The 17,572-nt window shown below is 39.5% G+C and overlaps 1 protein-coding gene across 1 annotated transcript in view; it reads right to left on the reverse strand.

The window, feature by feature from the left end:
- LOC126188442 (centromere-associated protein E-like) overlaps positions 1-17,572 on the reverse strand; it is a 618,456-nt gene that overhangs the window by 40,964 nt on the left and 559,920 nt on the right. The window lies entirely within an intron of this gene.

Here is a 17,572-nt window from a genome sequence, read left to right on the forward strand (position 1 = left end):
AGTAAGGACTGGTAATACTAGCAGGTAACCTTAATAACATCTTCACTGACATGCAGAGTTGCTGCTTCTAAAATCATTCTTGATATTGAACAATTTGTACACTGATGTTTTTAAACATATATCTGCAATTTCTTCTGGGTTTTGAGATGGCACCATTTCTAAGAAAACAGAGAACACTGAGGGCAACTGCTTCAGAATGATTCATGTCTTGGTTACTAATAGAAAGACTATTTCAGTACCAGTAGATAAAAGTTACTGAAATATATATCTGTTTTTTTTTTTTTTATCTTAGTATAAGGCATGTCCAGAAATTAAGAGCACTCAATTGTTGAAAAATTGCAAAGGGAATAATTTTATGTATATAATTTACAAATTCACAGATGTAGATCAAACTCTGTTTTCCAATGTAGTTGTTCTAAGTGCACTTTGTGAGCCAAGGGATGAATTTTCGGATACCTTCATCAAAAAAGTCTTCTGTTGCTGCCTCTTTGTTCCAATGTTTGATGGTATTCTCGACCTCATCACCAGTAGAAAACATTTTTCTATTCATAAACAAATTCAGAGAGATGAACAAATGCAAATTTGAAGGTGTCAGATTAGGGCTGCAAGCAGGGTGGTTGACGATGTCCTAACTGAACGAATCCAAGGTTTGTTTTGTAGAATTGCCTATGTTGGAACATACACTGTTGTGTAACAACTGTTGATTTTCCTCTTCTTTTGATCTGCATCAGTTCCACAATTTTTTAGGGTCCATCTGGGGCAAAAAATTCAATGAGGAAAATCCCTTTATGGTCCCAAAACACAGAGGTCATTATTTGTCAGACCAAAAAAGTAGTTTTGAATTTTTTCATTTATGTTTAAAAGGAAAGTCAGCACTGCACTGGTTGTCTTTTCCTATTAAGGGTTTTGGAAAGCACCCATTTTTCATCACCATTCACAACAGAGCCAAGGAACTGTTCATCCTCCAGTTCAAAGTTCTCAAAAAAATTTCATGAAGATGTCTTTCTGTTGACTTTGTATTGATTTGTGAGCTGTTTAGTACCCATTTTGCATACAGATTTTGAAAACCAACTGTTCCAGTAATGCTTTCTTGCAGAATATATCTAGAGATTTTTTGAAACATTGCATTCATCTCATACAAATTCAATCAAAGGTTGACATGAATCATTTATTTGACCTTGTTCACTACCTTATCAGCCACAATTGAGGGACACCCACTCTTTTGTTCACCGTGAACTTTTTTTCTGCCAGCTTTAAACTCATGGAACCACTTCTGCACTGGTTCATCACATAATCTCTGTTTAGATTTTGTTAAAAATCTGGAGCAGCGTGTTTCCCTTTTCACAAAGAAACTGTATTATGCTCTTCACTTCCTAATACTCTAAATAAAGACACTAGTTTCAATACAGCATTACTACAAGAGATTTCAGATGATTGTGACAAATGAGTGTGTGTTCTACTGCCAACACCTTGTCCTTGAATGGAATGCTGCCACCTTTATCAAAAATAATCTCTTTGCACATCAAAGGCTAAGTACGCTTACTTTCTGAACATTTCTTGCAAAGCTATTTTAAATATACTTTGTTCATTTATAAGATGAACAATGAAAAATCCTATATTATGTGTCCCAAATTATATCAAATTCTACTCAAATCTAAAAAATTCTTAAAGAAACAATTGTTTATAGAGCTATTTATTACAGCACTTACTTCCTTTCCCTTTTGAGATTTTTAATTACATATAATTTTCGCTGAAGATTTACTGTAAGCCTACTCTGCAGTGTATGTCTCTTTAACATCCACTGGTGAACAAATTCAACAGTAGCCAAAAACTCTCTGCAGACCTCGTTGCAGTACATATTTGCCCCATTAAGCTCTTTTTGCAGGGAACTAATTTCTTCTTGCAGAATATTATTCTGTCATGAGAAGTATAACGGGTTAAAATGTAAATATTGTGGACATAAATTTAAAAAAATGAGCATTATTCACAACCATGTTAATTTGTAATACATGAAAATGTAATGGTAATTCTATTGAGATTAGAGTAGATTTTAATTAAGGTACAGTTGTAATTCTAAAAGTAATTATCAAACAAAAGAATAACTTCTATAAAACTGAGAAAAGTTAATGAAAGGAAGGAAGACGTGTAGTGGCAACAGCAATGAATCATGTTACTTCAGGATGTTTAAGTCTACAACTTTAAATACTATATTTCAATGCTCTGGTGATCAAAAGTGCTATCAAGTTTGCATAGTAAATGTGCTACTGGAACAAGGAAAACTAACATACTTGTGATATTCCCTTCATTGCAACTATCAATGTCTTGATCACAAATCGTGACCTAAACCGGACTGCTCAAAATATTATAAATAATCCTGTGGCAGTAACGGCAGAGCTTCTCTGTTGTTTGGATAGGGTCGTGGGGGTGGGGGGTGGAGGGGTCATCATGGCACATTGATGGAATCTTGTACTTATTGAGTTTGTCTCAATAGTCAGACCAAAAACTCTGGAACTCTAAATTACACAAAGAAAGGCAAGTATTAATTTTTAACTTCCTTCCTGAATTACTTTATGCTGTGCAACAAATTAGCTTCATATTTATGAGATACTTTCTCAATGAAAACTATGACATAGAACTTCTTACCCACCCAAACCATGCATCCACAGCTTTTACCTTCTTCCTAAGATCAACAAACTGAATTGCCCTTGCTGTCCCGTAGTTGCTAGCTTCAAAGCAGCCACCAATCATATATCTGCCTTAGTTGATCAACATCTGCAACCCATAGTACAAAGACTTCCTTCCTACATTAAAGACACCAACAATTTCCTAGATTCTCTAAAATCTGTGCCTGTTCTACTCCCACCACCCACATTGCTTGCAAAGTTGATGCCACCTCCCTCTATACCAACATCCCGCATGTACATGGTCTGTCTGCTGCTGAACATTTCCTCAGTTTGCACCCATCTGATTGCAAAGCAAACCTGTGACATCCTTCCTGCTCGCCTCAGTCAACTTTATATTTACCAACAACTACTCTACCTCTGAGGAGCAGACATAGAAACAGATCAGCAGCACAGCCATGAGAACGGGGATGGCTCCTTCCTGCACCCACCTTTTCACAGGTCATTTGGAGGGGTCTTTCCTGGGATCCATAAGCCCTCTGCCATTGGTTTGGTTTAGATTCATTGATGACATCTTTGTCTTATGAACTCATGATGAGGCTGATCTTTTAAAATTCTTGTAATATCTAAATACATTCTACCACTTAAATTTCACATAGTCCTATTCCGAATCTCATCCCATTTTCCCTGATGTTGATCTCATCCTCACCAAAGGTCAATTAAACACTTCTGTTCATATTAAACCTATTAACAAAGAACATTACTTGCATTTTGACAGTTGGCATCCTTTCCATGTCGAAAGTTCACTCCCATACAGCCTTGGTGTTCAAGGAAAACGTATTTGTTTGGATGCAGACTCTTTACAGCAATACACCACCATTCTCACCTCACCATTCACTGGATGTAATTTCCCCCAGCCCACCTCAAGAGCAGATTTCCCAGGTCATCACATCCAGGATGAAATGAGGAAAAGATTGGTGTTTAACTTCTTGTGGTCAGTGAGGTCATTAGAGACAAGGTACAATCCCGGATTAGGGAAGGATGGAGAAGGAAGGCATCCATAACCTTTTCATGGAACCATCCCAGCATTTTCCTTAAGCAATTTAGGGAACTGACCATCACATCCAGTCGTCCTGCGTCCTGGTACTGCTGATATTCACTCCCCCCCTCACCCCCCCCCCCCCCTCTACCCCATCCCCCCCCCCAAAAAAAGTGTAATCAGCTACTTCAAAAAGGCTATAACTTCCTAAAATCATGCCCTGATGAGATACAGTCTGTCCATCATTTTGCCCACCACGCCTGGAATAGCTTTTCACCGCCCTCCCAAACTCCGCAATATCCTCATCCGATCCAATGCTACTTCTCCACTTTAATTATGGCTCCTACCTCTGTGACCATCGCCACTGTAAGACTTGCCCTATCCACCCTCCTCCCACCACCTATAGCAGCCCTGTAACTGGCACAGTATATGCTACCAAAGAGAGAGACACCTGTCAAAAGACACAGCTATTATGTAAACATGCTCGGCCTTTTATATAGGAATAACAAATACCTGTTGTCATAGGTAGGAAAAGCAGGTCTTTCTTAGGATAAATCCAGACAACAGATTCCCCTGCCTAAAGATCATCTCCAGCAGTTTAAAAAATACTGAAACAATCACTCACAAAACAGATTTTAACATTTCAAATATCACATATACCAGATGTCACAAAGAAAAACAAACCATTGGAAAGAATAACATGGGGCATTTCACAGACTTAACAATCCTCCATCAAAACATGCAATCAATAAAAAATAAAACACAACTAATAGAGATTGAGCTCCAATCTTTGAACTGCACAGTAGTTTGTATTACTGAGCACTGGTGTAGAGACACAGAAATCCAACACCTAGTATTATCATAACTCTTACTGCAGAACGCCTTCAAGAGGTGGAGGATCATGCATTTATTTCAGAAAACGAACACAGTTCAAATCAAGACATGACCTCAGTACAGTAAGTGAAGACAAACATTTTGAAATATCAGGTATTGAATTAACAGGACTTGATATTGCCAATAAATTAATCATTTTGTGTGTGTATAGATCTCCCAGTGGTAGTGTGGGCACTTTTTTCAATAAATTAGCAAAAGTTCTAGATACAGTATCAAGTACAATGGTCAACATAATTCTGTGTGGGAACATTAACATCAACACTAATATCATAAATGAATCCAGCAGCACCTTCATAAACATCCTTCAAAGTTTTGGCATGTCCCTATTGGTCAATAGTGCAACAAGGGTTACTACAATGAGTGCATCAGTAATTGACCATGTGGCCACAAATATGGACAATGAAAAATGTGATGTAGCTGTAAAAGACCTCAGACTATCAGATCAACTCTGTCAAATAACAACAGTAAAATCAGGTTCTGTCAAATAACAACAGTAAAATCAGGTATCAAATCATTCTCTAAACTACAAACCTACAAATGACATCTATCAGAAATCAAAATAAAAGATTTTTCAAAAGAACTAGAAAAACAAAGCTGGGATGAAGTGGATAAGGAAACCAACTGAATATGAAATTCTCTAAATTCTCCACATTGTTTAAGTTGAACTTTGAAAAGGCATTTCCAAAAGTATGCATGTCTGTATCAACATCTCACAAAAAAGATGGATAACAGCAGGTGTTAAGAAGTCCTCCCAAACACTTAAACACCTCAATTCCATGAAAAAGATTCACAATGATCCAGAATCCTTAATTTTTTATCGTAGATACAAAAAGATCTTTAGGAATGTGCTGATTTCTGCAAAAAAGTCATTTAATGACAAAATAATTTATAATGCAGAGAATAAAAGCAAAGCAGTCTGGGATGTTATAAAAAAAGGAAACAGGGAGAGGCAAACAAACGCAGAATAACATACTGCTAAGGGAGGGGGATAAGGTAATAAATGATCCACAACACTTAACAAGCTATGAAAATGGGCATTTTTCAAGTATTGCAGAGAAGTTACAGCAAAAATCCCCCAAAACAAATATAACACCTGTAAATAATGTTTCACTAGATACAATGATGTTACTTCCAACCAGATAGAATGAAGTCAATGAAACTGTTCAAAAACTAAAAAATAAAAAGTCAGTAGGCTTAGATGAAGTACCAATGTGTCTGCTGAAACAATGCATGGGGATTATACAAGGCCCCTTAACAAATATAATAAATGAATCTTTCACATCAGGGACATTTCCAGAGCAGTTAAAACAGGCAAGAGTTGTACCTTTGCTTCAGAAGGTAATGCAGAAGACATAGAAAATTACCAGCCCATTTCCCTGCTGTCAGCATTCTCAAAAATAATAGAAGCAATTATGAAAGACAGATTAATGAATTACCTGAATAAATAGAATCTTTTAAGCGAATCACAGTTTGGTTTCCAAAGTGGCAAAAATACGGAGTCAGCCATAGTAGAATTCACAAAAGTTGTACTTGATACACTTGATAAAGATGAGTGTGTCACAGGCATATTTCTGGATCTTTCTAAGGCATTTGATACAGTTGACCAGAAGATTCTATTAAATAAATTAGAAACAATAGGAATAAGTGGGGTAGCTAATGACTGGTTTTGATCATACCTAACAGATAGGGTACAAAGAGTAGAGACAACACATACTTCCAATAGATCTAAACATTTAGTAAAACACTTATCAGAATCAAAATACATTAATATAGGGGTTCCACAAGGTAGCTATTAGGACCAATACTGTTCCTGATATACACCAATGACTTTCCCAGTAGTGTTACTCATGGTGAAAAAATTCTCTTCGCTGATGACACCAATATTATAGTCACTGAGAAAACAAGAGAACTCCTTGCTGAGAAAGCAAATGAAACTCTCAATTAAGTTTATGATTGGTCAATAAGCAATAAAGTGACATTGAACATAAAGAAAACTAATGCCATTAATTTCAGTTTGAAGAGGAAAAATGACAATGATAAATTAAATGTAGATGGCACCTCTATAGACTGTGTAACAAATGCAAAATTTCTAGGAATGAATATTGATTCTCAGTTGAAGTGGTGTGAACACACAAAGGCACTTGCAAACAAAATGTCATTAGCATATTATGCCCTCAGAATCCTATCATCAGTGTGTAACATTCAGTGTCTTTTAGTTACATATTATTCATATGTACACTCAATTCTTAGCTATGGTATTCTTTTTTGGGGAACAAATGCACAAAATATGAACACAATTTTCAAACTCCAGAAAAGAGACATAAGAATAATAACCAAAAATACTAGTCGAGCTTAGACACAATTTTCAAACTCCAGAAAAGAAACATAAGAATAATAATCAAAAATACTAGTCAAGCTTAGATAAAACAGAGTAAGGGTTAAAAAAAAGGTTATACAAATAAGTAATAATAATTATGATTGTAAAACATACAACATTCCACATAACATCGTCACTTTTGGTTTTTTCCCCTTCTTTCTTCCTTTCTAGAAATACTTACCCCAAAGCTATGCTCAGCACAATACTAACACCTCTTCCTCTTTCTGAGCTCAATATCTCACTCATTAAGGAGGGATGCTGACTCAGTTTTTCAGGATAGCAAATAGAAAGTTGCAGTACAGAAAATGCCCCAGAGATCACCAGTGTGTGTGTGTTTGTGTGTGTGTGTGTGTGTGTGTGTGTGTGTGTGTGTGTGGCATGTGTGCGTGTGCATGTGCGTGTGTGTGTAAGTGTTATGACACAATGTATGTATAGTGTGTGCAGTGAGTGATAGTGAGATATGAGTGAACAGTGTGGCATTACATTATTTAATAAGTTATTTGTAAAAACGTATTGTATACCAGGAGTAAATTTAATGATTGTCTCTAACTAGAAGTCTGTAAATATATGTGTATATGAATTAGCTTATTTTAAATTGATCTAAACTTGTAAATAATTTGACATGTCCAATATCCTTGTAAAAAGAGATCTATGGATGAATAAAGCTACTACTACTACTACTACACATGGGCATAGGAAAAGGGTGTGTACTGGCAACACACAGTAGCCTGTTGCAGAGCATGCTCTGCAACATGACAGTCATGATCATGGTGCCTGTTTCACCACATGTGCCATCTACATTCTTTCCCCAGACACCAGTTTCCCAGAACAGCCACAGGTGAGAAATGGTATTATGTGACCTTAGTTCTCGACACCTATATGGCCTTAATTTACATTAATTTCTTCATTCTCAACATTTCTTCAAAGTACTATTCCTTTTTTCACTCCCTTTTAGATAACGTCTTGGATACACTAAGCAAATAAACCTCAATTTTTTTCTTAATGATACTACTTCATTGCACACATGCAAAATACAGTAACTCACAAATAAAAATGACCTGCAGATAATAGCAATACTGACTTATCAGTTTCTGATTAGATGGTACTTTATACACTCCTGGAAATTGAAATAAGAACACCGTGAATTCATTGTCCCAGGAAGGGGAAACTTTATTGACACATTCCTGGGGTCAGATACATCACATGATCACACTGACAGAACCACAGGCACATAAACACAGGCAACAGAGCATGCACAATGTCGGCCCTAGTACAGTGTATATCCACCTTTCGCAGCAATGCAGTCTGCTATTCTCCCATGGAGACGATCATAGAGATGCTGGATGTAGTCCTGTGGAACGGCTTGCCATGCCATTTCCACCTGGCGCCTCAGTTGGACCAGCGTTCGTGCTGGACGTGCAGACCGCGTGAGACGACACTTCATCCAGTCCTAAACATGCTCAATGGGGGACAGATCCGGAGATCTTGCTGGCCAGGGTAGTTGACTTACACCTTCTAGAGCATGTTGGGTGGCACGGGATACATGCGGACGTGCATTGTCCTGTTGGAACAGCAAGTTCCCTTGCCGGTCTAGGAATGGTAGAACGATGGGTTCGATGACGGTTTGGATGTACCGTGCACTATTCAGTGTCCCCTCAATGATCACCAGTGGTGTACGGCCAGTGTAGGAGATCGCTCCCCACACCATGATGCCGGTGTTGGCCCTGTGTGCCTCGGTCGTATGCAGTCCTGATTGTGGTGCTCACCTGCACGGCGCCAAACACGCATACGACCATCATTGGCACCAAGGCAGAAGCGACTCTCATCGCTGAAGACGACACGTCTCCATTCGTCCCTCCATTCACGCCTGTCGCGACACCACTGGAGGCGGGCTGCACAATGTTGGGGCGTGAGCGGAAGACGGCCTAACGGTGTGCGGGACCGTAGCCCAGCTTCACGGAGACGGTTGCGAATGGTCCTCGCCGATATCCCAGGAGCAACAGTGTCCCTAATTTGCTGGGAAGTGGCGGTGCGGTCCCCTACGGCACTGCGTAGGATCCTACGGTCTTGGCGTGCATCCGTGCATCGCTGTGGTCCGGTCCCAGGTCGACGGGCACGTGCACCTTCCGCCGACCACTGGCGACAACATCTATGTACTGTGGAGACCTCACGCACCACGTGTTGAGCAATTCGGCGGTACGTCCACCCGGCCTCCCGCATGCCCACTATACGCCCTCGCTCAAAGTCCGTCAACTGCACATACAGTTCACGTCCACGCTGTCGCGGCATGCTACCAGTGTTAAAGACTGCGATGGAGCTCCGTATGCCACGGCAAACTGGCTGACACTGACGGCGGTGGTGCACAAATGCTGCGCAGCTAGCGCCATTCGACGGCCAACACCGCGGTTCCTGGTGTGTCCGCTGTGCCGTGCGTGTGATCATTGCTTGTACAGCCCTCTCGCAGTGTCCGGAGCAAGTATGGTGGGTCTGACACACCGGTGTCAATGTGTTCTTTTTTCCATTTCCAGGAGTGTAGATGTGTAAAATTTCAGCAATTTCTTCCTGGGCCCATATCCTGTTGGATACTGATTCCAATCAATCCTTTAAGAGATTATAAAGTAGTAACGAATTAAATTCACACATACCAGAAAACAGATACTCAAAACTATTTATTCTTTGATAATTGCAAGGGAGACCAAAGATTCAAACAATAAACTGTTACTGTGCAAGGTGTCAGCAAAGATAAAACATAGTTGTTCCCAACATCTTGATTATTTATGTAGGCCTATATGAGCCAAAACATTTACAGGTTCCCAGTATCCAGTCAATTCCAGTTTAGTTAAAAAAACAGCTACTATGAAAACACCCAACCCTCCTCTTAAATTTTTCACTGTTGTTTTTTCCTAACACTTGAAACAAAGCATTTATGTAACTTGCCTCTTCTGATAAAATATTATGCAAGTGAATGCAATATGTTACCTCAACCATCATATAACTCAATGTCGACTAAGAAGTATATGTCACTGTATCCTCTCTGTTGCCAAGTGATCACTTAAGGTATTGTTCTCCACTTTGCTAATACCTGTGTTAAAGTTGTTACCCAGCTTTCTACTTTCCATGGTCTGTGCAATGATTTAGACCCTACAATTTGAAATATGTGCCAGTAGTATGTCTCTCCCTATGTTGCATTAAATATAAGCAGAATATAACCTTCAAGTAGAACGATAAACCTGCACCACCTGAACACTGTTCAACAGAAATTGTTATTTGTTCAGTCGGTTGGTTTCAGAATAGCATAATTAAGAAGATGACACAAATAAAATTGGCACTAAAACTTATTACTTAGGATAAAGAACTTTTCCACAGTGTGGCTTGGTAGCCTGCACTGGAATCAAGATGAGAGCAACAGCACGAACCTCTTGAATTAGTGGTGAACAGCATGCATAAACTGCTGTCCATTCAAACATGGAGACTGCGGCTGTTAAATTGTTTTGAAGTCAGCATTACAGAATTTAATTGCCTGCTATGGCTTATGTCTATAAAGAGATGTGGACTACGTGACACCAGCACTCTATTATAATACGGGAGATCAGAATGTGTTTTACATAATGTACTGGACAACCTACGGAGTCACTTGATTATTTTATTTTATTTTTTTTTTTTTTTTGCACATATGACAAACATTCTGGAGCAAAAAAGTTAAAAAATACACAACATATGATCTGGTTACACTTATTTTATCTCATTAATAAAGTCATCTTTCTGCATGAGAATGTGACTGTACTGTGATAACTTGAAAAATGAAAAACTTTTTAATCACAATAAGTTGGAATAACCACTTACTTTGTTGCATTTAAGACCACTTAATTGCCATCTATCACAGAAAGTAAACAATTTTTTGCTGGAAAACATTTTTTCATTCTAATGTTTCCACACATGAGTGTTTTGTAAATTTTCTAGGACTGTATTCTGAGGATGCAATGCAGACACTAGAAAAACACTGGGAAAAATACATTTATCTAAAATAGGACTACAACAAGAAAAGAGAGAGAATTCATAATCTTGTCACAAGGCTAGTTGATAGCCTTCTGAACTGATTTTATAACTGTTCATAAACTCAACTAGGCACAGACACAAAATATTAGTTCCATGTACGATGCTGTGATCAAAACATTTGCTTGGAACAAGCCATAGGAACTTATGCAGACTCACTAAATAGTCCTGTCAAGCTGTACTTTGAACACGAATTGAAACAAGGGTAGATACAATTGATACAGAAATCCAAGCTCAAATGGTAACTAACTCAAGTTCTATATGGGAAAATCAACAGCCCTGGAGCATTTCACTGCATCAGAGCGAGAGTAATCAGAGTGCTCCTGGTGACCAGCACATGAACACGTTTGACAGCTATTATGAACAAATTGGATGACAGCTTGTTGATGATGTGTGCTGGTGTAAGCTGCTAAACCAGCCTTCTCAGGGATAGCACAGCATCCTTCAAGAATCATGACCGGAAGTGTAAGCAGCATCTAGAATGCATCCAGCACTCTGGTTGAGTTTCTGCATCCAGATGTGATTGCTGTTTTCAAGATACATGTTGCAGCTGTTTATGTTATACATATATTTGTAGTAATTCAGGTAGCAGGAAGGCTGGCTTAACTCTGTCAATTGAGACAGTACTGGATCTGCTGTTAATCAAAATGTCTATGGTTCTTTCATTTTAGCCAATGACACGATGAGGACCTGTGTACAGAGATATGAGTGCTAGTTACACTCCATCTGTAGGTAGCATAGCATGTGTACATGACTGACCTCACTGTGCACATTGGTGTGTGATGTTCTGTGTCTCAATATTTGATGAGGCTGGATTTAAGTGATCCAATCCATCAGGCAAGGAAAGCTGCCTGATTGATGTCATCCATATTGACTGCAGTTGGATCAATAAAACTTGGCAGATGGTCACAGCATTCCACCACAGATGCGTTCAGCCAATAAAGGGTCCAGGTCAAGTTTGTATGTGCTTTGGAGACTAGGCAATTGGATTGTGATATATGAGAGCAGCTTTTTATCATGCCATAACTTGCTGAATGATAGCTTATGGTCTTGTAATGTACAGCACTGCACAATTTGCTTAACTGGGCAAACAGTTGACACTCAAGTTGTCAGCTGCAGTCTGCTGTGATATGTAGCAGACAACTGAAGCATGAAATCCAGTATGAAATGAAGGCAGAGGTTAGTGTTTCCACTGAAATATTGCTGAATGGTACGGCTTTGGGCCAGCCGGTAAAATAGTTGACTGCTGTTGATATGTAGCAGACAACCAAAGCATGAAATCCAGTATGAAATGAAGGCAGAGGTTAGTGTTTCCACTGAAATATTGCTGAATGGTACGGCTTTGGGCCAGCCGGTAAAATAGTTGACTGCTGTTGATAGCTTCATTGACCATTCAATGGAGGCAGTGGTCCTATTATGTCGAATTGGACATGTGCGAATCTTGCAGTTGTATCAGGGGATATTCCCATGGTCACATGTACATGATTGCATGATACCTTATACATTGACACTGAACACATGCATGAGTCTACATTTGACAATCCTTCTGCATGCTGGGCAATACAAAATGGTTAGCAATCAGCTGAACTATAGATCTGATGCCAGGATGACATAAATTGTGAAAGCTCTAAAAAGTGCATCTGCCAAACGAGGGAGGTAGGAATGGACAAGATCTACCATTTGAGACTTCACAATGAAGCTTTACATATGTGACAGGAATACTGATCAGTTTCAGTTGAAACTTGGATGAAGCATCTTTAAGAATGTCCTGAAGCTCCTGATGTGACTCTTGTGCTTTAGCAAGTTGAGCAAAATCTGTTGCATTTGTTGTGCTGTTTACACAGACCAGGCAGTCTGGTACTTTGTTATCAAATTCTGATAAGTGGTGTACATCAGTGCTGAATGGCAAATATTTATCATTTTTCTGTTGGAAGGTGTTTACAAGTGGTATGTGGTTGGTGAAAATCATAAACTCTCTTGTCTCCAACTGTGAGTTTTCACTCACTTTTACTTTCGTATCTGATAGCTTCATATACAGTATGAAGTTTTTGATCACACATACTACATTTTTGTTGTAACAGAAAGATCATGTGTGAAAAAATGCAAGTGGGTGCCACAACCCATCTGCATGATGTTGCTATGCTGCTCTGATAGTGGTCCACCACCAGCATGAGACGTGCTTCTAATGCAGGATGTATGATGAGTGTCGCATTCAATAACTTTGTCTAGCTGCTTCAGATGTGGATTTCATAGTGTCCATCCATTGGATTGAAATTTTTCCCCTTGAGACAATGTTGCAATTAATCTTATTTAAAACTCAGCTGAATGGAGTAGGTGACATCGATAAAAATTCACTGTTCTTAGGAAGCAGCATGGTTGTTTTGTATTTTCTTCTCTGAAAAAATCCTCAATATTGCCCACATCTGTTCAGGAAGTGGTAAGGAACATGTAGGGGTATTAGATGGCGAAAAAAATAATCTAATGTTGGCCAAAAACACAGTTGGCAGTATTTGATACATCCCCATATTGGTCCAGGTATTTAAAGATTTCAGTGAGCTGTTATTGGTGTTGATCTGACATGGCTGGAAAGACAAGGGTGTCATCAAGGTACATGATACAAAATGACAAATCCTGCACCACAAAGTGCAAGAAAGATGTCATGAAAATATTCTCAGAGAGACCAAATGGTGTAATTATTGATATGCTCTCATCAGCCGCAAGAATTTGTGTTGGCTCTGCATGGTTTAGCATGCTAAATATAGATGACCCAAATAAGAGATAATTATAGTCTCTTAACAGTGGTGCAAGATAATGACCTGGCACCACTCCAGTATCAAGGGCATGGTAATCTCTTCATGGGTGCCATGCATCACACTTTTTGGGCACTAAGTGTAGAGGTGATGACCATGGACTACTGGAAGAGTGAACAATGCCCTCCTTCAGCATAGTATTGAATTCTGCCTTGGCAATAACATAATGGTCAAGAGCAAGGCATCTTGGCCTACGTGAAATTGATGGCCCCGCAATAGTCTTAATATAGTGCACAGTGCTGTGACATACCTCAGGTCATATGATACATGGAACTGCGTGAGTGCTCCAGCAGCTCAGTGTATCTACTGCCTGTCAACTGGATGAGCTTGGTACTTTGCATCGCTGTGCTGCACCAAAGCCAGCAGCACCTAGGCTGGTGATACTATCATTGAGCCATGCATTGGTGATGTCCAGCAGCAGACAATAATGTGCCAGGAAGTCAGCTCTGATGATGGGTTCAGTCAGTTCAGGTACAATAAAGTTCCAAGCAAAAGGGTGGCATTGTCCCAAATCCAATTCTGTGTCCTGCATGCCATAAGTATACCTACATCCAACTGCTGTTTCTCTTTGGGAAAGGACATGGCAAAGTGCATTTGCATGTCCAGTTTCTGAATTTATGATGATGCCAAAAAATATCAGACAACAGCTGTGCTGAGCCACTTGCCACTCAGAAGTTCATGGGCAAACAATTTCTTGACTTTCTATGAAAGTTTCTGACAAGAGAGTGGCTCACTGATTTGTTTGCTCAGGGAATCAACCTTGTTCACAAGCCAGTGATATTCCTCATGTGTCACTGTAGCTGTTGATGCAGTGTTGCACACTGACACTGCTATAATGCATGGGGATGGCACAATTGCATCCTGTATTCCATGTGTCAGGTCTGCTGAAGCATCTAATGGATCTCTGCCTGGGATACTACTATGGTCTTCACCTGAGCTGGCAGTCAGCTGCTCCATTGTGAACATAGCAGTGTGTCTGGCACTGTGCTCATGTGGACCTTGCTGGACAGATGTTGGAAATACAGAGATGGCTTTCTGTCCTCTACGTCTTCCTATGTAACTACTTACCTCACATGCTCTTTCTGTGAGGCTGACACCCCATGTATCAACTCTGCCTTGATATGACATTGTCACAGCAGATGTGGTTATTATATCCTAACATTCCATAGTGTAACAATGGTCTATCTGGCTGACTACTAGACAGAATTTTGTGGAGTCTGGGGTCACTACAGTGCAAAGAAAGCTTGCCTTGAGAGCAAACCACAGTGTGGGATTGTGTGTGCAGGATGGGGGTACTTGCACTGCAAGTCCTGGTAGAGTGGGTACATCTACCATCTTGGAAATTTTCAGATCTTGAGAAGTCAGTCATATTTCCTCTTTCATTGCAAGTTTATTCACATTGGCTGATCATGTGAGACTCAATATGTATAGAGAAGCTATAGAGATCTACAAGCATGAAAATAATTTTAATAAAAAAGAAGAAGAATTAAAACTAGACAAGATATGGTGGTCGACTTTGCACCAACGAAGTGACAATCTATTACCTGTAATCATGAGAGATGGCACTAGCCAGAGATAGTTTTAAAGTTGAAAGCACATGATGAGTGGTGGCGCCATCTAAGCACTCTATATAAGCAAGACGTCCAACACTTAGGAGCTAATCGCTGACTCACCTCAGAAGATGTTGCCCGCAGTAGGCAACAAAACGTCTGGAAGGTGAAGAAGTTTTATATATGGACCACGGCAATTCAGCCTAGAAGTTTTAATTAATGAATGGTTTCCTTTACTCCTGAAGTATTTAAATTCTGCCAGAAATTTCCACATAAATAAATAACTTTGCCATGAAATAAGAGCAAAACAATAACCAAAGTAAATGCAGTCAGTCTGCATGTGCACACCTGTGAAATCAAAATCTGCTGATGGGTAACATTAAATCCCATGCAACTTCACCATGTGCATTATAACTTGATTATATCCTCCTTAATATGCTGTCCACAAGGTGGTTGAGGAGTTACTATTGAAACCTGTCTAAATCTTTGACAGCAGCCTCCTGAGCTCACCTACGGTGTGAGGAGGGTTCCTGTGGTGGAATACTATGAGTTTCAACTGGTCCCAACCATGTTAAATTGGATTCATGCTAAAAGATACCGTAAACCATTCCATATGTTTGAATTTTGCCAGAAGAAGGAAGTTGTTCACTACGTGGACATACTGGTATTGTGCATTATTGTCTTTATAGATTACCCAATTGCAAAAATGTTGACTATATGGCTGGGAATTCCATCGGAAGATGCTTTGTTGATACTGCACAGCACTCAAGTTACCCTTAATATCAGTGAGAGGCATCCAATATCTGTATATGTTTCTGGCCCAAAACATGAGTGCCCTCCTCCCTGCTGAACCTATGGGACTGCATGCCTGATATGTGCTTTGGTTCCTGGTCACCTACACTCATTGGTGGAGAGAACCCGATGCCTCTGATCCAGTTTGCATTCCAGGTGCACCCTTGTGTAAGATCATCATATGCCATAGAGCTGCATGGTTTGTACTGTAGTTTGTAATGGATCCCTAGAGGCAAAATTGATATAGGAAGTCATTTTCATACAGTCTCAGCCCTCCTAGTTGTCTTTGAAAAGGCAGTACACGGTTCTGTTGCATTCTCATAGTGATACCTTTGAGCCACAATTTGTAGGTAGCCATCATCAGAACAGGGGATATTGAATATATACAAGGAAGGGCAACAAGAATTGTCACATATTTGTTTGATCCACGTGAGAGCATCATGGAGATTCCTAAAAAATTGAACTGGTAGTTGCCTGAAGGTAGACACAAAGAATTCCAAGAAAGCCTACTTACAGAGTTTCAAGAACCAACTTTAAGGGATGAATCTAGATAAATATATTATATCCCCCCCCCTCCCCACTCATTTACCTATCACTCCCACAGGGATCACAAAGAAAAGATTTGACTACTTACATCATTCACATATGTGTTTAAGCAACCTCTCTCCCAACGCACCATACAAGAATCCATAACAACTGTTACAATGAAAAGTATGCTTGTTGTGCACTTCAAACAGGTTTGTCGAGTGTAGATGTAGATGTGGCTGACTACAGGTGACCATGACGAGAAAGATCTTCAATGTTTTGTGTCTCACAATAATGACTGACTAAACCACAGAGTTATTATGGAAAAAATATATTGGCAAGAAGGTGTAAAATTTCCGAAGTCCATGAAGGCGCTTCTGCAAGATGTCCACTTATTATGTTTACATAATCTTTCGACTGCCTGCTTCTTTAAAATATTGTTATTATTTTTTTGTTTTTTACATTACCTGCATTGTCCCAAAACATTATATCATAGGCCATTGCTGACTACAGATACGGCAAGATGCTAGCTGTCCCATCTGCAGATCAGCTCAATGTGAGAGATTTTCAAGTGAAAATTCCACCATTCGAGTTAGCTTCTTGACATTCTGGTGCCAGAGAGGAGGGGGGAAGAAGGGGGCAGAAGAGGGAATTAAAAGAGTGGAAGAGGAAAATACAGGAGGGTTGTGTGGAGAAGTACAACAGGCTAAGATGGGAGAGTATAAGGAAAGTCTGTTTGTTTAAGGGAGGTATCAATAATGGGAGGTTAGTGAGACATTAACTATTGATGGATGATTAGTAAATATAAGAAGAAGCATGTATTTTGTGGAAAAGCTCACAATTTTGTGAAAAGTTCACAATTTTGTGTGCATTAGCACTGATACATTAGAGAAGTCCAAAGGTTCAGTACT

The sequence above is a fragment of the Schistocerca cancellata genome, chromosome 5 (assembly GCF_023864275.1).
Source record: "Schistocerca cancellata isolate TAMUIC-IGC-003103 chromosome 5, iqSchCanc2.1, whole genome shotgun sequence".
NCBI lineage: Eukaryota > Metazoa > Arthropoda > Insecta > Orthoptera > Acrididae > Schistocerca > Schistocerca cancellata.